The following is a 27280-nucleotide window of genomic DNA, read 5'->3' as shown; positions in this document are numbered from 1 at the left end:
ATGATGGTAAATCAGACTAAAAAACAAACAAACATGAGCATAAATCAGACTCTAAAACAAAGAAACATGAGGATAAATCAGCTATAGAACAAACAAACATGAGGATAAATCAGGTATAAAACAAGCAAACATGAGGATAAATCAGACGATAGAACAAACGAACGAAGATAAATCAAACTATAAAACAAACAAACATGAGCATGAATCAGACTGTAAAACAAACAAACTAGAGGATAAATCAGACTATCAAACAAACAAACATTAGAATAGATCAGACTGTAAAACAAACAAACAAGGATAAATCAGCTATAAAACAAACCAACATGAGGATAAATCAGACTATAAAACAAACAAACATGAGGATAAATCAGACGATAGAACAAACGAACGAGGATAAATCAAACTATAAAACAAACAAACATGAGCATAAATCAGACTGTAAAACAAACAAACTAGAGGATAAATCAGACTATCAAACAAAAAAACATTAGGATAAATCAGACTGTAAAACAAACAAACATAAGGATAAATCAGCTATAAAACAAACCAACATGAGGATAAATCAGACTATAAAACAAACAAACATGAGGATAAATCAGCTATAAAACAAACAAACATCAGGATAAATCAGACTATAAAAAAACATGAGGATGAATCAGACTATAAAACAAACAAACATGAGGATAAATCAGCTAAAAAACAAACCAACATGAGGATGAACCAGTCTATAAAACAAAAAAAATATGAGGATAAATCAGACTATAAAACGAACAAACATGAGGATAAATCAGCTATAAAACAAAGAAACATGAGGATAAATCAGCTATAAAACAAACCAAAATAATGGTAAATCAGACTATAAAACAAACCTGCATGAGGATAAATCAGAATATAAAAAAACATGAGGATAAATCAGACTATAAAACAAACAAAAATCAGAATGAATCAGCTTATAAAACAAACCAAAATGAGGATAAATTGAACAATAAAACAAACAATCGAGGATAAATTAGACTATAAAACAAACAAACAAGGATAAATCAGCTATAAAACAAACAAACGACGATAAATCAGGTATAAAACAAACAAAACATGAGAATAAATCAGCTATAAAACAAACAAACATGAGGATAAATCAGCTATAAAAAAAACCAACATGAGGATAATTCAGACTATATAACAAACCAAAATGAGGATAAATCAGCTATAAAAAAAAACCAACATGAGGATAGATCAGCTATAAAACAAACCAACATGAGGATAAATCAGCTGTAAAACAAACAAACATGAGGATAAATGAGCTATAAAACAAACCAACGTGAGGATGAATCAGACTATAAAACAAAAAACATGAGGATAAATCAGCTATAAAACAAACCAACATGAGGATAAATCAGACTATAAAACAAACAAACATCAGAATAAATCAGATTATAAAACAAACAAAAATGACGATAAATCAGACAATAAAACAAACAAACATGAGGATAAATCAGCTGTGAAACAAACAAACATGAGGATAAATCAGCTATAAAAAAAACAATCACGAGGATAAATCAGCTATAAAACAAACCAACGTGAGGATGAATCAGACTATAAAACAAAAAACATGAGGATAAATCTGCTATAAAACAAACCAACATGAGGATAAATCAGACTATAAAACAAACAAACATGAGGATAAATTAGACTATAAAACAAACAAACAAGGCTAAATTAGGTATAAAACAAACAAACGACGATAAATCAGGTATAAAACAAACAAAACATGAGAATAAATCAACTATAAAACAAACAAACATGGGGATAAATCAGCTATAAAAAAAACAAACATGAGGATAAATCAGACTATAAAACAAATCAAAATGAGGATAAATCAGCTATAAAAAAAACCAACATGAGGATAGATCAACTATAAACCAAACCAACATCAGGATAAATCAGCCTATAAAACAAAGCAACATGAGGATAAATCAGACTGTAAAAATAACAAACATGGGGATAAATCAGCTATAGAACAAACAAACATCAGGATAAATCAGACTATAAAAAACATGAGGATGAATCAGACTATAAAACAAACAAACATGAGGATAAATCAGCTAAAAAACAAAGCAACATGAGGATGAACCAGACTATAAAACAAAAAAAAAATATGAGGATAAATCAGACTATAAAACGAACAAACATGAGGATAAATCAGCTATAAAACAAAGAAACATGAGGATAAATCAGCTATAAAACAAACCAAAATAATGGTAAATCAGACTAAAAATCAAACAAACATGAGGATAAATCAGACTATAAAACAAACCTGCATGAGGATAAATCAGAATATAAAAAACATGAGGATAAATCAGACTATAAAACAAAGAAACATGAGGATAAATCAGCTATAAAACAAACCAACATGAGGATAAATCAGCTGTAAAACAAACAAACATGAGGATAAATGAGCTATAAAACAAACCAACGTGAGGATGAATCAGACTATAAAACAAAAACCATGAGGATAAATCAGCTATAAAACAAACCAACATGAGGATAAATCAGACTATAAAACAAGCAAACATCAGAATAAATCAGAGTATAAAACAAACAAAAATGAGGATAAATCAGACAATAAAACAAACAAACATGAGGATAAATCAGCTGTAAAACAAACAAAAATGAGGATAAATCAGCTATAAAACAAACAATCACGAGGATAAATCAGCTATAAAACAAACCAACGTGAGGATGAATCAGACTATAAAACAAAAAACATGAGGATAAATCTGCTATAAAACAAACCAACACGAGGATAAATCAGACTATAAAACAAACAAACATGAGGATAAATTAGACTATAAAACAAACAAACAAACAAGGATAAATTAGGTATAAAACAAACAAACGACGATAAATCAGGTATAAAACAAACAAAACATGAGAATAAATCAACTATAAAACAAACAAACATGGGGATAAATCAGCTATAAAAAAAAAACATGAGGATAAATCAGACTATAAAACAAAAAAAAATGAGGATAAATCAGACTATAAAACGAACAAACATGAGGATAAATCAGCTATAAAACAAAGAAACATGAGGATAAATCAGCTATAAAACAAACCAAAATAATGGTAAATCAGACTAAAAATCAAACAAACATGAGGATAAATCAGACTATAAAACAAACCTGCATGAGGATAAATCAGAATATAAAAAAACATGAGGATAAATCTGACTATAAAACAAACAAAAATCAGAATGAATCAGCTTATAAAACAAACCAAAATGAGGATAAATTGAACAATAAAACAAACAATCGAGGATAAATTAGGCTATAAAACAAACAAACAAGGATAAATCAGCTATAAAACAAACAAACGACGATAAATCAGGTATAAAACAAACAAAACATGAGAATAAATCAGCTATAAAACAAACAAACATGAGGATAAATCAGCTATAAAAAAACCAACATGAGGATAAATCAGACTATATAACAAACCAAAATGAGGATAAATCAGCTATAAAAAAAACAACATGAGGATAGATCAGCTATAAAACAAACCAACATCAGGATAAATCAGCCTATAAAACAAACCAACATGAGGATAAATCAGACTGTAAAAATAACAAACATGAGGATAAATGAGCTATAAAACAAACCAACGTGAGGATGAATCAGACTATAAAACAAAAACCATGAGGATAAATCAGCTATAAAACAAACCAACATGAGGATAAATCAGACTATAAAACAAGCAAACATCAGAATAAATCAGAGTATAAAACAAACAAAAATGAGGATAAATCAGACAATAAAACAAACAAACATGAGGATAAATCAGCTGTAAAACAAACAAAAATGAGGATAAATCAGCTATAAAACAAACAATCACGAGGATAAATCAGCTATAAAACAAACCAACGTGAGGATGAATCAGACTATAAAACAAAAAACATGAGGATAAATCTGCTATAAAACAAACCAACACGAGGATAAATCAGACTATAAAACAAACAAACATGAGGATAAATTAGACTATAAAACAAACAAACAAACAAGGATAAATTAGGTATAAAACAAACAAACGACGATAAATCAGGTATAAAACAAACAAAACATGAGAATAAATCAACTATAAAACAAAAAAAAATGAGGATAAATCAGACTATAAAACGAACAAACATGAGGATAAATCAGCTATAAAACAAAGAAACATGAGGATAAATCAGCTATAAAACAAACCAAAATAATGGTAAATCAGACTAAAAATCAAACAAACATGAGGATAAATCAGACTATAAAACAAACCTGCATGAGGATAAATCAGAATATAAAAAAACATGAGGATAAATCAGACTATAAAACAAACAAAAATCAGAATGAATCAGCTTATAAAACAAACCAAAATGAGGATAAATTGAACAATAAAACAAACAATCGAGGATAAATTAGGCTATAAAACAAACAAACAAGGATAAATCAGCTATAAAACAAACAAACGACGATAAATCAGGTATAAAACAAACAAAACATGAGAATAAATCAGCTATAAAACAAACAAACATGAGGATAAATCAGCTATAAAAAAACCAACATGAGGATAAATCAGACTATATAACAAACCAAAATGAGGATAAATCAGCTATAAAAAAAACAACATGAGGATAGATCAGCTATAAAACAAACCAACATCAGGATAAATCAGCCTATAAAACAAACCAACATGAGGATAAATCAGACTGTAAAAATAACAAACATGAGGATAAATCAGCTATAGAACAAACAAACATGAGGGTAAATCAGATTATATAACAAACAAAAATGAGGATAAATCAGCTAAAAAACAAACCAACATGAGGATGAATCAGACTATAAAACAAAAAAAACATGAGGATTAATCAGACTATAAAACAAACAAACAAGAGGATAAATCAGACTATAAAACAAACGAGGATAAATCATACTATAAAACAAACCTGCATGAGGATAAATCAGAATATAAAAAAACATGAGGATAAATCAGACTATAAAACGAACAAACATGAGGATAAATCAGCTATAAAACAAACCAACATGATGGTAAATCAGACTAAAAAACAAACAAACATGAGGATAAATCAGACTATAAAACAAAGAAACATGAGGATAAATCAGCTATAGAACAAACAAACATGAGGATAAATCAGGTATAAAACAAACAAACATGAGGATAAATCAGACGATAGAACAAACGAACGAGGATAAATCAAACTATAAAACAAACAAACATGAGCATGAATCAGACTGTAAAACAAACAAACTAGAGGATAAATCAGACTATCAAACAAACAAACATTAGGATAGATCAGACTGTAAAACAAACAAACATAAGGATAAATCAGCTATAAAACAAACCAACATGAGGATAAATCAGACTATAAAACAAACAAACATGAGAATAAATCAGCTATAAAACAAACAAACATCAGGATAAATCACACTATAAAAAAACATGAGGATGAATCAGACTATAAAACAAACCAACATGAGGATAAATCAGACTATAAAACAAACAAACATGAGAATAAATCAGCTATAAAACAAACAAACATCAGGATAAATCACACTATAAAAAAACATGAGGATGAATCAGACTATAAAACAAACAAACATGAGGATAAATCAGACGATAGAACAAACGAACGAGGATAAATCAAACTATAAAACAAACAAACATGAGCATAAATCAGACTGTAAAACAAACAAACATGAGGATAAATCAAACTATATAACAAACATACATCAGGATAAATCACACTATAAAACAAACAAACATGAGGATAAATTAGACTAAAAAAAAAACAAACAAGGATAAAATAGGTATAAAACAAACAAACGACGATAAATCAGGTATAAAACAAACAAAACATGAGAATAAATCAACTATAAAACAAACAAACATGGGGATAAATCAGCTATAAAAAAAACAAACATGAGGATAAATCAGACTATAAAACAAACCAAAATGAGGATAAATCAGCTATAAAAAAAACCAACATGAGGATAGATCAGCTATAAAACAAACCAACATCAGGATAAATCAGCCTATAAAACAAACCAACATGAGGATAAATCAGACTGTAAAAATAACAAACATGGGGATAAATCATCTATAGAACAAACAAATAGGAGGATCAATCAGATTATATAAAAAACAAAAATGAGGATAAATCAGCTAAAAAACAAACCAACATGAGGATGAATCAGACTATAAAACAAAAAAAAACATGAGGATACATCAGACTATAAAACAAAAAAACATGAGGATAAATCAGACTATAAAACAAAGAAACATGAGGATAAATCAAACTATATAACAAACATACATCAGGATAAATCACACTATAAAACAAACAAACGAGGATAAATTAGACTAAAAAAAAAACAAACAAGGATAAATTAGGTATAAAACAAACAAACGACGATAAATCAGGTATAAAAAAAACAAAACATAAGAATAAATCAACTATAAAACAAACCAACATGAGGATAAATCAGACTATAAAACAAGCAAACATCAGAATAAATCAGAGTATAAAACAAACAAAAATGAGGATAAATCAGACAATAAAACAAACAAACATGAGGATAAATCAGCTGTAAAACAAACAAAAATGAGGATAAATCAGCTATAAAACAAACAATCACGAGGATAAATCAGCTATAAAACAAACCAACGTGAGGATGAATCAGACTATAAAACAAAAAACATGAGGATAAATCTGCTATAAAACAAACCAACACGAGGATAAATCAGACTATAAAACAAACAAACATGAGGATAAATTAGACTATAAAACAAACAAACAAACAAGGATAAATTAGGTATAAAACAAACAAACGACGATAAATCAGGTATAAAACAAACAAAACATGAGAATAAATCAACTATAAAACAAACAAACATGGGGATAAATCAGCTATAAAAAAAAAACATGAGGATAAATCAGACTATAAAACAAAAAAAAATGAGGATAAATCAGACTATAAAACAAACAAACATGAGGATAAATCAGCTATAAAACAAAGAAACATGAGGATAAATCAGCTATAAAACAAACCAAAATAATGGTAAATCAGACTAAAAATCAAACAAACATGAGGATAAATCAGACTATAAAACAAACCTGCATGAGGATAAATCAGAATATAAAAAAACATGAGGATAAATCAGACTATAAAACAAACAAAAATCAGAATGAATCAGCTTATAAAACAAACCAAAATGAGGATAAATTGAACAATAAAACAAACAATCGAGGATAAATTAGGCTATAAAACAAACAAACAAGGATAAATCAGCTATAAAACAAACAAACGACGATAAATCAGGTATAAAACAAACAAAACATGAGAATAAATCAGCTATAAAACAAACAAACATGAGGATAAATCAGCTATAAAAAAACCAACATGAGGATAAATCAGACTATATAACAAACCAAAATGAGGATAAATCAGCTATAAAAAAAACAACATGAGGATAGATCAGCTATAAAACAAACCAACATCAGGATAAATCAGCCTATAAAACAAACCAACATGAGGATAAATCAGACTGTAAAAATAACAAACATGAGGATAAATCAGCTATAGAACAAACAAACATGAGGGTAAATCAGATTATATAACAAACAAAAATGAGGATAAATCAGCTAAAAAACAAACCAACATGAGGATGAATCAGACTATAAAACAAAAAAAACATGAGGATTAATCAGACTATAAAACAAACAAACAAGAGGATAAATCAGACTATAAAACAAACGAGGATAAATCATACTATAAAACAAACCTGCATGAGGATAAATCAGAATATAAAAAAACATGAGGATAAATCAGACTATAAAACGAACAAACATGAGGATAAATCAGCTATAAAACAAACCAACATGATGGTAAATCAGACTAAAAAACAAACAAACATGAGGATAAATCAGACTATAAAACAAAGAAACATGAGGATAAATCAGCTATAGAACAAACAAACATGAGGATAAATCAGGTATAAAACAAACAAACATGAGGATAAATCAGACGATAGAACAAACGAACGAGGATAAATCAAACTATAAAACAAACAAACATGAGCATGAATCAGACTGTAAAACAAACAAACTAGAGGATAAATCAGACTATCAAACAAACAAACATTAGGATAGATCAGACTGTAAAACAAACAAACATAAGGATAAATCAGCTATAAAACAAACCAACATGAGGATAAATCAGACTATAAAACAAACAAACATGAGAATAAATCAGCTATAAAACAAACAAACATCAGGATAAATCACACTATAAAAAAACATGAGGATGAATCAGACTATAAAACAAACCAACATGAGGATAAATCAGACTATAAAACAAACAAACATGAGAATAAATCAGCTATAAAACAAACAAACATCAGGATAAATCACACTATAAAAAAACATGAGGATGAATCAGACTATAAAACAAACAAACATGAGGATAAATCAGACGATAGAACAAACGAACGAGGATAAATCAAACTATAAAACAAACAAACATGAGCATAAATCAGACTGTAAAACAAACAAACATGAGGATAAATCAAACTATATAACAAACATACATCAGGATAAATCACACTATAAAACAAACAAACGAGGATAAATTAGACTAAAAAAAAAACAAACAAGGATAAATTAGGTATAAAACAAACAAACGACGATAAATCAGGTATAAAACAAACAAAACATGAGAATAAATCAACTATAAAACAAACAAACATGGGGATAAATCAGCTATAAAAAAAACAAACATGAGGATAAATCAGACTATAAAACAAACCAAAATGAGGATAAATCAGCTATAAAAAAAACCAACATGAGGATAGATCAGCTATAAAACAAACCAACATCAGGATAAATCAGCCTATAAAACAAACCAACATGAGGATAAATCAGACTGTAAAAATAACAAACATGGGGATAAATCATCTATAGAACAAACAAATAGGAGGATCAATCAGATTATATAAAAAACAAAAATGAGGATAAATCAGCTAAAAAACAAACCAACATGAGGATGAATCAGACTATAAAACAAAAAAAAACATGAGGATACATCAGACTATAAAACAAAAAAACATGAGGATAAATCAGACTATAAAACAAAGAAACATGAGGATAAATCAAACTATATAACAAACATACATCAGGATAAATCACACTATAAAACAAACAAACGAGGATAAATTAGACTAAAAAAAAAACAAACAAGGATAAATTAGGTATAAAACAAACAAACGACGATAAATCAGGTATAAAACAAACAAAACATAAGAATAAATCAACTATAAAACAAACAAACATGGGGATAAATCAGCTATAAAAAAACAAACATGAGGATAAATCAGACTATAAAACAAACCAAAATGAGGATAAATCAGCTATAAAAAAAACCAACATGAGGATAGATCAGCTATAAAACAAACCAACATCAGGATAAATCAGCCTATAAAACAAACCAACATGAGGATAAATCAGACTGTAAAAATAACAAACATGGGGATAAATCATCTATAGAACAAACAAATAGGAGGATCAATCAGATTATATAAAAAACAAAAATGAGGATAAATCAGCTAAAAAACAAACCAACATGAGGATGAATCAGACTATAAAACAAAAAAAAACATGAGGATACATCAGACTATAAAACAAAAAAACATGAGGATAAATCAGACTATAAAACAAAGAAACATGAGGATAAATCAGCTATAGAACAAACAAACATGAGGATAAATGAGGTATAAACAAACAAACATGAGGATAAATCAGACGATAGAACAAACGAACGAGGATAAATCAAACTATAAAACAAACAATCATGAGCATGAATCAGATTCTAAAACAAACAAACTAGAGGATAAATCAGACTATCAAACAAACAAACATTAGGATAGATCAGACTGTAAAACAAACAAACATAAGGATAAATCAGCTATAAAACAAACCAACATGAGGATAAATCAGACTATAAAACAAACAAACATGAGAATAAATCAGAATATAAAAAAACATGAGGATAAATCAGACTATAAAACAAACAAAAATCAGAATGAATCAGCTTATAAAACAAACCAAAATGAGGATAAATTGAACAATAAAACAAACAATCGAGGATAAATTAGACTATAAAACAAACAAACAAGAATAAATCAGCTATAAAACAAACAAACGACGATAAATCAGGTATAAAACAAACAAAACATGAGAATAAATCAGCTATAAAACAAACAAACATGAGGATAAATCAGCTATAAAAAAACCAACATGAGGATAATTCAGACTATATAACAAACCAAAATGAGGATAAATCAGCTATAAAAAAAACCAACATGAGGATAGATCAGCTATCAAACAAACCAACATCAGGATAAATCAGCCTATAAAACAAACCAATATGAGGATAAATCAGACTGTAAAAATAACAAACATGAGGATAAATCAGCTATAGAACAAACAAACATGAGGGTAAATCAGATTATATAACAAACAAAAATGAGGATAAATCAGCTAAAAAACAAACCAACATGAGGATGAATCAGACTATAAAACAAAAAAAAACATGAGGATTAATTAGACTATAAAACAAACAAACAAGAGGATAAATCAGCTATAAAACAAACCAACATGAGGAAAAATCAGGTATAAAACGAACAAACGAGGATAATTAGACTACAAAACAAACAAACATGAGGATAAATCAGACGGTAAACAAACAAACTAGAGGATAAATCAGACTATCAAACAATCAAACATTAGGATAAATCAGCTAAAAAACAAACAAACGAGGATAAGTCAGTTTATTAAACAAACAAACAAGGATAAATCAGAATATAAACAAACAAACATGAGGATAAATCAGGCTGTAAATCAAACAAACATGAGGATAGATCAGACTGTAAAACAAACAAACATGGGAATAAATCAGCTATAAAACAAAAAAGGGGATGAATCAGAATACAAAACAAACAAACATGAAGATAAATCAGACGATGCAACAAACAAACATCAGGATAAATCAGCTATAAAACAAACAAACGAGGATAAATCAGTTTATTAAACAAACCAACAGGACCATAAATCAGACTATAAAACAAACAAACATGAGGATAAATCAGCTATAAAACAAACAAACATGAGGATAAATCAGCTATAGAACAAACAAACATGAGGATAAATAAGCTATAAAACAAACCAACATGTGGATAAATCAGACTATAAAACAAACAAACATCAGAATAAATCAGATTATAAAACAAAAAAAAATGAGGATAAATCAGACAATAAAACAAAAAAACATGAGGATAAATCAGCTATAAAACAAACCAACATGAGGATAAATCAGCTGTAAAACAAACAAACATGAGGATAAATGAGCTATAAAACAAACCTACGTGAGGATGAATCACACTATAAAACAAAAAACATGAGGATAAATCAGCTATAAAACAAACCAACATGAGGATAAATCAGACTATAAAACAAGCAAACATCAGAATAAATCAGATTATAAAACAAACAAAAATGAGGATAAATCAGACAATAAAACAAACAAACATGAGGATAAATCAGCTGTAAAACAAACAAAAATGAGGATAAATCAGCTAAAAAACAAACAATCACGAGGATAAATCAGCTATAAAACAAACCAACGTGAGGATGAATCAGACTATAAAACAAAAAACATGAGGATAAATCTGCTATAAAACAAACCAACATGAGGATAAATCAGACTATAAAACAAACAAACATGAGGATAAATCCGACTATAAAACAAACAAACATGAGGATAAATCAAACTATATAACAAACATACATCAGGATAAATCACACTATAAAACAAACAAACGAGGATAAATTAGACTAAAAAAAAAACAAACAAGGATAAATTAGGTATAAAACAAACAAACGACGATAAATCAGGTATAAAACAAACAAAACATGAGAATAAATCAACTATAAAACAAACAAACATGGGGATAAATCAGCTATAAAAAAAACAAACATGAGGATAAATCAGACTATAAAACAAACCAAAATGAGGATAAATCAGCTATAAAAAAAACCAACATGAGGATAGATCAGCTATAAAACAAACCAACATCAGGATAAATCAGCCTATAAAACAAACCAACATGAGGATAAATCAGACTGTAAAAATAACAAACATGGGGATAAATCATCTATAGAACAAACAAATAGGAGGATCAATCAGATTATATAAAAAACAAAAATGAGGATAAATCAGCTAAAAAACAAACCAACATGAGGATGAATCAGACTATAAAACAAAAAAAAACATGAGGATACATCAGACTATAAAACAAAAAAACATGAGGATAAATCAGACTATAAAACAAAGAAACATGAGGATAAATCAGCTATAGAACAAACAAACATGAGGATAAATCAGGTATAAACAAACAAACATGAGGATAAATCAGACGATAGAACAAACGAACGAGGATAAATCAAACTATAAAACAAACAATCATGAGCATGAATCAGACTGTAAAACAAACAAACTAGAGGATAAATCAGACTATCAAACAAACAAACATTAGGATAGATCAGACTGTAAAACAAACAAACATAAGGATAAATCAGCTATAAAACAAACCAACATGAGGATAAATCAGACTATAAAACAAACAAACATGAGAATAAATCAGAATATAAAAAAACATGAGGATAAATCAGACTATAAAACAAACAAAAATCAGAATGAATCAGCTTATAAAACAAACCAAAATGAGGATAAATTGAACAATAAAACAAACAATCGAGGATAAATTAGACTATAAAACAAACAAACAAGAATAAATCAGCTATAAAACAAACAAACGACGATAAATCAGGTATAAAACAAACAAAACATGAGAATAAATCAGCTATAAAACAAACAAACATGAGGATAAATCAGCTATAAAAAAAACAACATGAGGATAATTCAGACTATATAACAAACCAAAATGAGGATAAATCAGCTATAAAAAAACCAACATGAGGATAGATCAGCTATCAAACAAACCAACATCAGGATAAATCAGCCTATAAAACAAACCAATATGAGGATAAATCAGACTGTAAAAATAACAAACATGAGGATAAATCAGCTATAGAACAAACAAACATGAGGGTAAATCAGATTATATAACAAACAAAAATGAGGATAAATCAGCTAAAAAACAAACCAACATGAGGATGAATCAGACTATAAAACAAAAAAAAACATGAGGATTAATTAGACTATAAAACAAACAAACAAGAGGATAAATCAGACTATAAAACAAACGAGGATAAATCACACTATAAAACAAACCTGCATGAGGATAAATCAGAATATAAATAAACATGAGGATAAATCAGACTATAAAACGAACAAACATGAGGATAAATCAGCTATAAAACAAACAAACATGAGGATAAATCAGCTATAAAACAAACCAACATGATGGTAAATCAGACTAAAAAACAAACAAACATGAGCATAAATCAGACTCTAAAACAAAGAAACATGAGGATAAATCAGCTATAGAACAAACAAACATGAGGATAAATCAGGTATAAAACAAGCAAACATGAGGATAAATCAGACGATAGAACAAACGAACGAAGATAAATCAAACTATAAAACAAACAAACATGAGCATGAATCAGACTGTAAAACAAACAAACTAGAGGATAAATCAGACTATCAAACAAACAAACATTAGAATAGATCAGACTGTAAAACAAACAAACAAGGATAAATCAGCTATAAAACAAACCAACATGAGGATAAATCAGACTATAAAACAAACAAACATGAGGATAAATCAGACGATAGAACAAACGAACGAGGATAAATCAAACTATAAAACAAACAAACATGAGCATAAATCAGACTGTAAAACAAACAAACTAGAGGATAAATCAGACTATCAAACAAAAAAACATTAGGATAAATCAGACTGTAAAACAAACAAACATAAGGATAAATCAGCTATAAAACAAACCAACATGAGGATAAATCAGACTATAAAACAAACAAACATGAGGATAAATCAGCTATAAAACAAACAAACATCAGGATAAATCAGACTATAAAAAAACATGAGGATGAATCAGACTATAAAACAAACAAACATGAGGATAAATCAGCTAAAAAACAAACCAACATGAGGATGAACCAGTCTATAAAACAAAAAAAATATGAGGATAAATCAGACTATAAAACGAACAAACATGAGGATAAATCAGCTATAAAACAAAGAAACATGAGGATAAATCAGCTATAAAACAAACCAAAATAATGGTAAATCAGACTATAAAACAAACCTGCATGAGGATAAATCAGAATATAAAAAAACATGAGGATAAATCAGACTATAAAACAAACAAAAATCAGAATGAATCAGCTTATAAAACAAACCAAAATGAGGATAAATTGAACAATAAAACAAACAATCGAGGATAAATTAGACTATAAAACGAACAAACAAGGATAAATCAGCTATAAAACAAACAAACGACGATAAATCAGGTATAAAACAAACAAAACATGAGAATAAATCAGCTATAAAACAAACAAACATGAGGATAAATCAGCTATAAAAAAAACCAACATGAGGATAATTCAGACTATATAACAAACCAAAATGAGGATAAATCAGCTATAAAAAAAAACCAACATGAGGATAGATCAGCTATAAAACAAACCAACATGAGGATAAATCAGCTGTAAAACAAACAAACATGAGGATAAATGAGCTATAAAACAAACCAACGTGAGGATGAATCAGACTATAAAACAAAAAACATGAGGATAAATCAGCTATAAAACAAACCAACATGAGGATAAATCAGACTATAAAACAAGCAAACATCAGAATAAATCAGATTATAAAACAAACAAAAATGACGATAAATCAGACAATAAAACAAACAAACATGAGGATAAATCAGCTGTGAAACAAACAAAAATGAGGATAAATCAGCTATAAAAAAAACAATCACGAGGATAAATCAGCTATAAAACAAACCAACGTGAGGATGAATCAGACTATAAAACAAAAAACATGAGGATAAATCTGCTATAAAACAAACCAACATGAGGATAAATCAGACTATAAAACAAACAAACATGAGGATAAATTAGACTATAAAACAAACAAACAAGGCTAAATTAGGTATAAAACAAACAAACGACGATAAATCAGGTATAAAACAAACAAAACATGAGAATAAATCAACTATAAAACAAACAAACATGGGGATAAATCAGCTATAAAAAAAACAAACATGAGGATAAATCAGACTATAAAACAAATCAAAATGAGGATAAATCAGCTATAAAAAAAACCAACATGAGGATAGATCAACTATAAACCAAACCAACATCAGGATAAATCAGCCTATAAAACAAACCAACATGAGGATAAATCAGACTGTAAAAATAACAAACATGGGGATAAATCAGCTATAGAACAAACAAACATCAGGATAAATCAGACTATAAAAAACATGAGGATGAATCAGACTATAAAACAAACAAACATGAGGATAAATCAGCTAAAAAACAAAGCAACATGAGGATGAACCAGACTATAAAACAAAAAAAAAATATGAGGATAAATCAGACTATAAAACGAACAAACATGAGGATAAATCAGCTATAAAACAAAGAAACATGAGGATAAATCAGCTATAAAACAAACCAAAATAATGGTAAATCAGACTAAAAATCAAACAAACATGAGGATAAATCAGACTATAAAACAAACCTGCATGAGGATAAATCAGAATATAAAAAACATGAGGATAAATCAGACTATAAAACAAAGAAACATGAGGATAAATCAGCTATAAAACAAACCAACATGAGGATAAATCAGCTGTAAAACAAACAAACATGAGGATAAATGAGCTATAAAACAAACCAACGTGAGGATGAATCAGACTATAAAACAAAAACCATGAGGATAAATCAGCTATAAAACAAACCAACATGAGGATAAATCAGACTATAAAACAAGCAAACATCAGAATAAATCAGAGTATAAAACAAACAAAAATGAGGATAAATCAGACAATAAAACAAACAAACATGAGGATAAATCAGCTGTAAAACAAACAAAAATGAGGATAAATCAGCTATAAAACAAACAATCACGAGGATAAATCAGCTATAAAACAAACCAACGTGAGGATGAATCAGACTATAAAACAAAAAACATGAGGATAAATCTGCTATAAAACAAACCAACACGAGGATAAATCAGACTATAAAACAAACAAACATGAGGATAAATTAGACTATAAAACAAACAAACAAACAAGGATAAATTAGGTATAAAACAAACAAACGACGATAAATCAGGTATAAAACAAACAAAACATGAGAATAAATCAACTATAAAACAAACAAACATGGGGATAAATCAGCTATAAAAAAAAAACATGAGGATAAATCAGACTATAAAACAAAAAAAAAATGAGGATAAATCAGACTATAAAACGAACAAACATGAGGATAAATCAGCTATAAAACAAAGAAACATGAGGATAAATCAGCTATAAAACAAACCAAAATAATGGTAAATCAGACTAAAAATCAAACAAACATGAGGATAAATCAGACTATAAAACAAACCTGCATGAGGATAAATCAGAATATAAAAAAACATGAGGATAAATCAGACTATAAAACAAACAAAAATCAGAATGAATCAGCTTATAAAACAAACCAAAATGAGGATAAATTGAACAATAAAACAAACAATCGAGGATAAATTAGGCTATAAAACAAACAAACAAGGATAAATCAGCTATAAAACAAACAAACGACGATAAATCAGGTATAAAACAAACAAAACATGAGAATAAATCAGCTATAAAACAAACAAACATGAGGATAAATCAGCTATAAAAAAACCAACATGAGGATAAATCAGACTATATAACAAACCAAAATGAGGATAAATCAGCTATAAAAAAACCAACATGAGGATAGATCAGCTATAAAACAAACCAACATCAGGATAAATCAGCCTATAAAACAAACCAACATGAGGATAAATCAGACTGTAAAAATAACAAACATGAGGATAAATCAGCTATAGAACAAACAAACATGAGGGTAAATCAGATTATATAACAAACAAAAATGAGGATAAATCAGCTAAAAAACAAACCAACATGAGGATGAATCAGACTATAAAACAAAAAAAACATGAGGATTAATCAGACTATAAAACAAACAAACAAGAGGATAAATCAGACTATAAAACAAACGAGGATAAATCATACTATAAAACAAACCTGCATGAGGATAAATCAGAATATAAAAAAACATGAGGATAAATCAGACTATAAAACGAACAAACATGAGGATAAATCAGCTATAAAACAAACCAACATGATGGTAAATCAGACTAAAAAACAAACAAACATGAGCATAAATCAGACTCTAAAACAAAGAAACATGAGGATAAATCAGCTATAGAACAAACAAACATGAGGATAAATCAGGTATAAAACAAGCAAACATGAGGATAAATCAGACGATAGAACAAACGAACGAAGATAAATCAAACTATAAAACAAACAAACATGAGCATGAATCAGACTGTAAAACAAACAAACTAGAGGATAAATCAGACTATCAAACAAACAAACATTAGAATAGATCAGACTGTAAAACAAACAAACAAGGATAAATCAGCTATAAAACAAACCAACATGAGGATAAATCAGACTATAAAACAAACAAACATGAGGATAAATCAGACGATAGAACAAACGAACGAGGATAAATCAAACTATAAAACAAACAAACATGAGCATAAATCAGACTGTAAAACAAACAAACTAGAGGATAAATCAGACTATCAAACAAAAAAACATCAGGATAAATCAGACTGTAAAACAAACAAACATAAGGATAAATCAGCTATAAAACAAACCAACATGAGGATAAATCAGACTATAAAACAAACAAACATGAGGATAAATCAGCTATAAAACAAACAAACATCAGGATAAATCAGACTATAAAAAAACATGAGGATGAATCAGACTATAAAACAAACAAACATGAGGATAAATCAGCTAAAAAACAAACCAACATGAGGATGAACCAGTCTATAAAACAAAAAAAATATGAGGATAAATCAGACTATAAAACGAACAAACATGAGGATAAATCAGCTATAAAACAAAGAAACATGAGGATAAATCAGCTATAAAACAAACCAAAATAATGGTAAATCAGACTATAAAACAAACCTGCATGAGGATAAATCAGAATATAAAAAAACATGAGGATAAATCAGACTATAAAACAAACAAAAATCAGAATGAATCAGCTTATAAAACAAACCAAAATGAGGATAAATTGAACAATAAAACAAACAATCGAGGATAAATTAGACTATAAAACGAACAAACAAGGATAAATCAGCTATAAAACAAACAAACGACGATAAATCAGGTATAAAACAAACAAAACATGAGAATAAATCAGCTATAAAACAAACAAACATGAGGATAAATCAGCTATAAAAAAAACCAACATGAGGATAATTCAGACTATATAACAAACCAAAATGAGGATAAATCAGCTATAAAAAAAAACCAACATGAGGATAGATCAGCTATAAAACAAACCAACATGAGGATAAATCAGCTGTAAAACAAACAAACATGAGGATAAATGAGCTATAAAACAAACCAACGTGAGGATGAATCAGACTATAAAACAAAAAACATGAGGATAAATCAGCTATAAAACAAACCAACATGAGGATAAATCAGACTATAAAACAAGCAAACATCAGAATAAATCAGATTATAAAACAAACAAAAATGACGATAAATCAGACAATAAAACAAACAAACATGAGGATAAATCAGCTGTGAAACAAACAAAAATGAGGATAAATCAGCTATAAAAAAAACAATCACGAGGATAAATCAGCTATAAAACAAACCAACGTGAGGATGAATCAGACTATAAAACAAAAAACATGAGGATAAATCTGCTATAAAACAAACCAACATGAGGATAAATCAGACTATAAAACAAACAAACATGAGGATAAATTAGACTATAAAACAAACAAACAAGGCTAAATTAGGTATAAAACAAACAAACGACGATAAATCAGGTATAAAACAAACAAAACATGAGAATAAATCAACTATAAAACAAACAAACATGGGGATAAATCAGCTATAAAAAAAACAAACATGAGGATAAATCAGACTATAAAACAAATCAAAATGAGGATAAATCAGCTATAAAAAAAACCAACATGAGGATAGATCAACTATAAACCAAACCAACATCAGGATAAATCAGCCTATAAAACAAACCAACATGAGGATAAATCAGACTGTAAAAATAACAAACATGGGGATAAATCAGCTATAGAACAAACAAACATCAGGATAAATCAGACTATAAAAAACATGAGGATGAATCAGACTATAAAACAAACAAACATGAGGATAAATCAGCTAAAAAACAAAGCAACATGAGGATGAACCAGACTATAAAACAAAAAAAAAATATGAGGATAAATCAGACTATAAAACGAACAAACATGAGGATAAATCAGCTATAAAACAAAGAAACATGAGGATAAATCAGCTATAAAACAAACCAAAATAATGGTAAATCAGACTAAAAATCAAACAAACATGAGGATAAATCAGACTATAAAACAAACCTGCATGAGGATAAATCAGAATATAAAAAACATGAGGATAAATCAGACTATAAAACAAAGAAACATGAGGATAAATCAGCTATAAAACAAACCAACATGAGGATAAATCAGCTGTAAAACAAACAAACATGAGGATAAATGAGCTATAAAACAAACCAACGTGAGGATGAATCAGACTATAAAACAAAAACCATGAGGATAAATCAGCTATAAAACAAACCAACATGAGGATAAATCAGACTATAAAACAAGCAAACATCAGAATAAATCAGAGTATAAAACAAACAAAAATGAGGATAAATCAGACAATAAAACAAACAAACATGAGGATAAATCAGCTGTAAAACAAACAAAAATGAGGATAAATCAGCTATAAAACAAACAATCACGAGGATAAATCAGCTATAAAACAAACCAACGTGAGGATGAATCAGACTATAAAACAAAAAACATGAGGATAAATCTGCTATAAAACAAACCAACACGAGGATAAATCAGACTATAAAACAAACAAACATGAGGATAAATTAGACTATAAAACAAACAAACAAACAAGGATAAATTAGGTATAAAACAAACAAACGACGATAAATCAGGTATAAAACAAACAAAACATGAGAATAAATCAACTATAAAACAAACAAACATGGGGATAAATCAGCTATAAAAAAAAAACATGAGGATAAATCAGACTATAAAACAAAAAAAAAATGAGGATAAATCAGACTATAAAACGAACAAACATGAGGATAAATCAGCTATAAAACAAAGAAACATGAGGATAAATCAGCTATAAAACAAACCAAAATAATGGTAAATCAGACTAAAAATCAAACAAACATGAGGATAAATCAGACTATAAAACAAACCTGCATGAGGATAAATCAGAATATAAAAAAACATGAGGATAAATCAGACTATAAAACAAACAAAAATCAGAATGAATCAGCTTATAAAACAAACCAAAATGAGGATAAATTGAACAATAAAACAAACAATCGAGGATAAATTAGGCTATAAAACAAACAAACAAGGATAAATCAGCTATAAAACAAACAAACGACGATAAATCAGGTATAAAACAAACAAAACATGAGAATAAATCAGCTATAAAACAAACAAACATGAGGATAAATCAGCTATAAAAAAACCAACATGAGGATAAATCAGACTATATAACAAACCAAAATGAGGATAAATCAGCTATAAAAAAACCAACATGAGGATAGATCAGCTATAAAACAAACCAACATCAGGATAAATCAGCCTATAAAACAAACCAACATGAGGATAAATCAGACTGTAAAAATAACAAACATGAGGATAAATCAGCTATAGAACAAACAAACATGAGGGTAAATCAGATTATATAACAAACAAAAATGAGGATAAATCAGCTAAAAAACAAACCAACATGAGGATGAATCAGACTATAAAACAAAAAAAACATGAGGATTAATCAGACTATAAAACAAACAAACAAGAGGATAAATCAGACTATAAAACAAACGAGGATAAATCATACTATAAAACAAACCTGCATGAGGATAAATCAGAATATAAAAAAACATGAGGATAAATCAGACTATAAAACGAACAAACATGAGGATAAATCAGCTATAAAACAAACCAACATGATGGTAAATCAGACTAAAAAACAAACAAACATGAGGATAAATCAGACTATAAAACAAAGAAACATGAGGATAAATCAGCTATAGAACAAACAAACATGAGGATAAATCAGGTATAAAACAAACAAACATGAGGATAAATCAGACGATAGAACAAACGAACGAGGATAAATCAAACTATAAAACAAACAAACATGAGCATGAATCAGACTGTAAAACAAACAAACTAGAGGATAAATCAGACTATCAAACAAACAAACATTAGGATAGATCAGACTGTAAAACAAACAAACATAAGGATAAATCAGCTATAAAACAAACCAACATGAGGATAAATCAGACTATAAAACAAACAAACATGAGAATAAATCAGCTATAAAACAAACAAACATCAGGATAAATCAGACTATAAAAAAACATGAGGATGAATCAGACTATAAAACAAACAAACATGAGGATAAATCAGACGATAGAACAAACGAACGAGGATAAATCAAACTATAAAACAAACAAACATGAGCATAAATCAGACTGTAAAACAAACAAACTAGAGGATAAATCAGACTATCAAACAAAAAAACATTAGGATAAATCAGACTGTAAAACAAACAAACAAAAGGATAAATCAGCTATAAAACAAACCAACATGAGGATAAATCAGACTGTAAAAATAACAAACATGGGGATAAATCAGCTATAGAACAAACAAACATAAGGATAAATCAGCTATAAAACAAACCAACATGAGGATGAATCAGACTATAAAACAAACAAACATGAGGATAAATCAGCTAAAAAACAAACCAACATGAGGATGAACCAGACTATAAAATAAAAAAAAATATGAGGATAAATCAGACTATAAAACGAACAAACGAGGATAAATCAGCTATAAAACAAAGAAACATGAGGATAAATCAGCTATAAAATAAACCAAAATAATGGTAAATCAGACTAAAAATCAAACAAACATGAGGATAAATCAGACTATAAAACAAACCTGCATGAGGATAAATCAGAATATAAAAAAACATGAGGATAAATCAGACTATAAAACAAACAAAAATCAGAATGAATCAGCTTATAAAACAAACCAAAATGAGGATAAATTGAACAATAAAACAAACAATCGAGGATAAATTAGACTATAAAACAAACAAACAAGGATAAATCAGCTATAAAACAAACAAACGACGATAAATCAGGTTTAAAACAAACAAAACATGAGAATAAATCAGCTATAAAACAAACAAACATGAGGATAAATCAGCTATAAAACAAACCAACATGATGGTAAATCAGACTAAAAAACAAACAAACATGAGGATAAATCAGACTATAAAACAAAGAAACATGAGGATAAATCAGCTATAAAACAAACCAACATGAGGATAAATCAGCTGTAAAACAAACAAACATGAGGATAAATGAGCTATAAAACAAACCAACGTGAGGATGAATCAGACTATAAAACAAAAACCATGAGGATAAATCAGCTATAAAACAAACCAACATGAGGATAAATCAGACTATAAAACAAGCAAACATCAGAATAAATCAGATTATAAAACAAACAAAAATGAGGATAAATCAGACAATAAAACAAACGAACATGAGGATAAATCAGCTGTAAAACAAACAAAAATGAGAATAAATCAGCTATAAAACAAACAATCACGAGGATAAATCAGCTATAAAACAAACCAACTTGAGGATGAATCAGACTATAAAACAAAAAACATGAGGATAAATCTGCTATAAAACAAACCAACACGAGGATAAATCAGACTATAAAACAAACAAACATGAGGATAAATTAGACTATAAAACAAACAAACAAACAAGGATAAATCAGCTATAAAACAAACAAAACATGAGAATAAATCAACTATAAAACAAACAAACATGGGGATAAATCAACTATAAAAAAAACAAACATGAGGATAAATCAGACTATAAAACAAACCAAAATGAGGATAAATCAGCTATAAAAAAAACCAACATGAGGATAGATCAGCTATAAACCAAACCAACATCAGGATAAATCAGCCTATAAAACAAACCAACATGAGGATAAATCAGACTGTAAAAATAACAAACATGGGGATAAATCAGCTATAAAACAAACAAACATCAGGATAAATCAGACTATAAAAAAACATGAGGATGAATCAGACTATAAAACAAACAAACATGAGGATAAATCAGCTAAAAAACAAAGCAACATGAGGATGAACCAGACTATAAAACAAAAAAAATATGAGGATAAATCAGACTATAAAACGAACAAACATGAGGATAAATCAGCTATAAAACAAAGAAACATGAGGATAAATCAGCTATAAAACAAACCAAAATAATGGTAAATCAGACTAAAAATCAAACAAACATGAGGATAAATCAGACTATAAAACAAACCTGCATGAGGATAAATCAGAATATAAAAAAACATGAGGATAAATCAGACTATAAAACAAACAAAAATCAGAATGAATCAGCTTATAAAACAAACCAAAATGAGGATAAATTGAACAATAAAACAAACAATCGAGGATAAATTAGACTATAAAACAAACAAACAAGGATAAATCAGCTATAAAACAAACAAACGACGATAAATCAGGTATAAAACAAACAAAACATGAGAATAAATCAGCTATAAAACAAACAAACATGAGGATAAATCAGCTATAAAAAAACCAACATGAGGATAAATCAGACTATATAACAAACCAAAATGAGGATAAATCAGCTATAAGAAAACCAACATGAGGATAGATCAGCTATAAAACAAACCAACATCAGGATAAATCAGCCTATAAAACAAACCAACATGAGGATAAATCAGACTGTAAAAATAACAAACATGAGGATAAATCAGCTATAGAACAAACAAACATGAGGGTAAGTCAGATTATGTAACAAACAAAAAAACAAGGATAAATCAGCTAAAAAACAAACCAACATGAGGATGAATCAGACTATAAAACAAAAAAAACATGAGGGTTAATCAGACTATAAAACAAACAAACAAGAGGATTAAATCAGACTATAAAACAAACATGAGGATAAATCAGACTATAAAACAAACCTGCATGAGGATAAATCAGAATATAAAAAAACATGAGGATAAATCAGACTATAAAACGAACAAACATGAGGATAAATCAGCTATAAAACAAACAAACATGAGGATAAATAAGCTATAAAACAAACCAACATGATGGTAAATCAGACTAAAAAACAAACATACATGAGGATAAATCAGACTATAAAACAAACCTGCATGAGGATAAATCAGAATATAAAAAAACATGAGGATAAATCAGACTATAAAACAAACAAACATCAGGATAAATCAGCTATAAAACAAACAAACAAGAGGATAAATCAGACTAAAAAACAAATAAAACATGAAGATAAATCAGCTATAGAACAAACAAACATGAGGATAAATCCGCTACAAAACAAACCAACATGAGGGTAAATCAGACTATAAAACAAACCAACATGAGGATAAATCCGACTATAAAACAAACAAACATCAGAATGAATCAGCTTTTAAAACAAACCAAAATGAGGATAAATCAGACAATAAAACAAACAAACGAGGATAAATTAAACTAACACAAACAAACAAGGATAAATCAGCTATAAAACAAATAAACGAGGATAAATCAGACGATAAAACAAACAAACATGAGGATGAATCAGATTGTAAAACAAACAAACATGAGGATAAATCAAACTATATAACAAACATACATCAGGATAAATTACACTATAAAACAAACAAACGAGGAAAATTAGACTATAAAAAAAACAAACAAGGATAAATCAGGTATAAAACAAACAAACGACGATAAAGCAGCTATAAAACAAACAAAACATGCGAATAAATCAGCTGTAAAACAAACAAACATGAGGATAAATCAGCTGTAAAAAAACCAACATGAGGATAAGTCAGACTATAAAACAAACCAAAATGAGGATAAATCAGCTATAAAAAAACCAACATGGGGATAAATCAGACTGTAAAAATAAAAAAAAACATGAGGATAAATCAGCTATAGAACAAACAAACATGAGGATAAATCAGATTATATAACAAACAAAACATGAGGATAAATCAGCTATAAAACAAGCAAACAAACATGAGGATAAATCAGACTATAAAACCTACAAACATGAGGATATATCAGCTATAAAACAAACAAAGAGGATAAATCAGCTATAAAACAAACCAACATGAGGGTAAATCAGACTATAAAACAAACAAACACGAGGATAAATCAGACTATAAAACAAACGAATATCAGGATAAATCAGATCTAAAACAAACATATATGGGGATAAATCAGACTATAAAACAAACCAACATGAGGATAAATCCGACTATAAAACAAACAAACATCAGAATGAATCAGCTTATAAAACAAACCAAAATGAGGATAAATCAGACAATAAAACAAACAAACGAGGATAAATTAGACTATAAAACAAACAAACAAGGATAAATCAGCTATAAAACAAACAAACGAGGATAAATCAGGTATAAAACAAACAACATGAGGATGAATCAGACTGTAAATCAAACAAACATGAGGATAAATAAAACTATATAACAAACATACATCAGAATAAATCAGCTATAAAACAAACAAACAAGGATAAATCAGGTATAAAACAAAGAAATGAGGATACATCAGGTATAAAACAAACAAAACATGAGAATAAATCAGCTATAAAAGAAACAAACATGAGGATAAATCAGACTGTAAAACAAACAAACTAGAGGATAAATCAGACTATCAAACAAACAAACATTAGGATAGATCAGACTGTAAAACAAACAAACATAAGGATAAATCAGCTATAAAACAAACCAACATGAGGATAAATCAGACTATAAAACAAACAAACATGAGAATAAATCAGCTATAAAACAAACAAACATCAGGATAAATCAGACTATAAAAAAACATGAGGATGAATCAGACCATAAAACAAACAAACATGAGGATAAATCAGACGATAGAACAAACGAACGAGGATAAATCAAACTATAAAACAAACCAACATGAGCATAAATCAGACTGTAAAAAAAACAAACTAGAGGATAAATCAGACTATCAAACAAAAAAACATTAAGATAAATCAGACTGTAAAACAAACAAACATAAGGATAAATCAGCTATAAAACAAACCAACATGAGGATAAATTAGACTATAAAACAAACAAACATGAGAATGAATCAGACTATAAAAAAACATGAGGATGAATCAGACTATAAAACAAACAAACATGAGGATAAATCAGCTAAAAAACAAACCAACATGAGGATGAACCAGACTATAAAACAAAAAAAATATGAGGATAAATCAGACTATAAAACGAACAAACATGAGGATAAATCAGCTATAAAACAAAGAAACATGAGGATAAATCAGCTATAAAAAAAACCAACATAAGGATAGATCAGCTAAAAAACAAACCAACATCAGGATAAATCAGCCTATAAAACAAACCAACATGAGGATAAATCAGACTGTAAAAATAACAAACATGAGGATAAATCAGCTATAGAACAAACAAACATGAGGGTAAATCAGAATATATAACAAACAAAAAAACAAGGATAAATCAGCTAAAAAACAAACCCACATGAGGATGAATCAGACTATAAAACAAATAAAACATGAGGATTAATCAGACTATAAAACAAACAAACAAGAGGATTAAATCAGACTATAAAACAAACATGAGGATAAATCAGACTATAAAACAAACCTGCATGAGGATAAATCAGAATATAAAAAAACATGAGGATAAATCAGACTATAAAACGAACAAACAT

Source organism: Lampris incognitus, chromosome 3 (genome assembly GCF_029633865.1).
Source record: "Lampris incognitus isolate fLamInc1 chromosome 3, fLamInc1.hap2, whole genome shotgun sequence".
Classification (NCBI taxonomy): Eukaryota; Metazoa; Chordata; class Actinopteri; order Lampriformes; family Lampridae; genus Lampris; species Lampris incognitus.
This window is presented reverse-complemented; position numbering follows the sequence as displayed.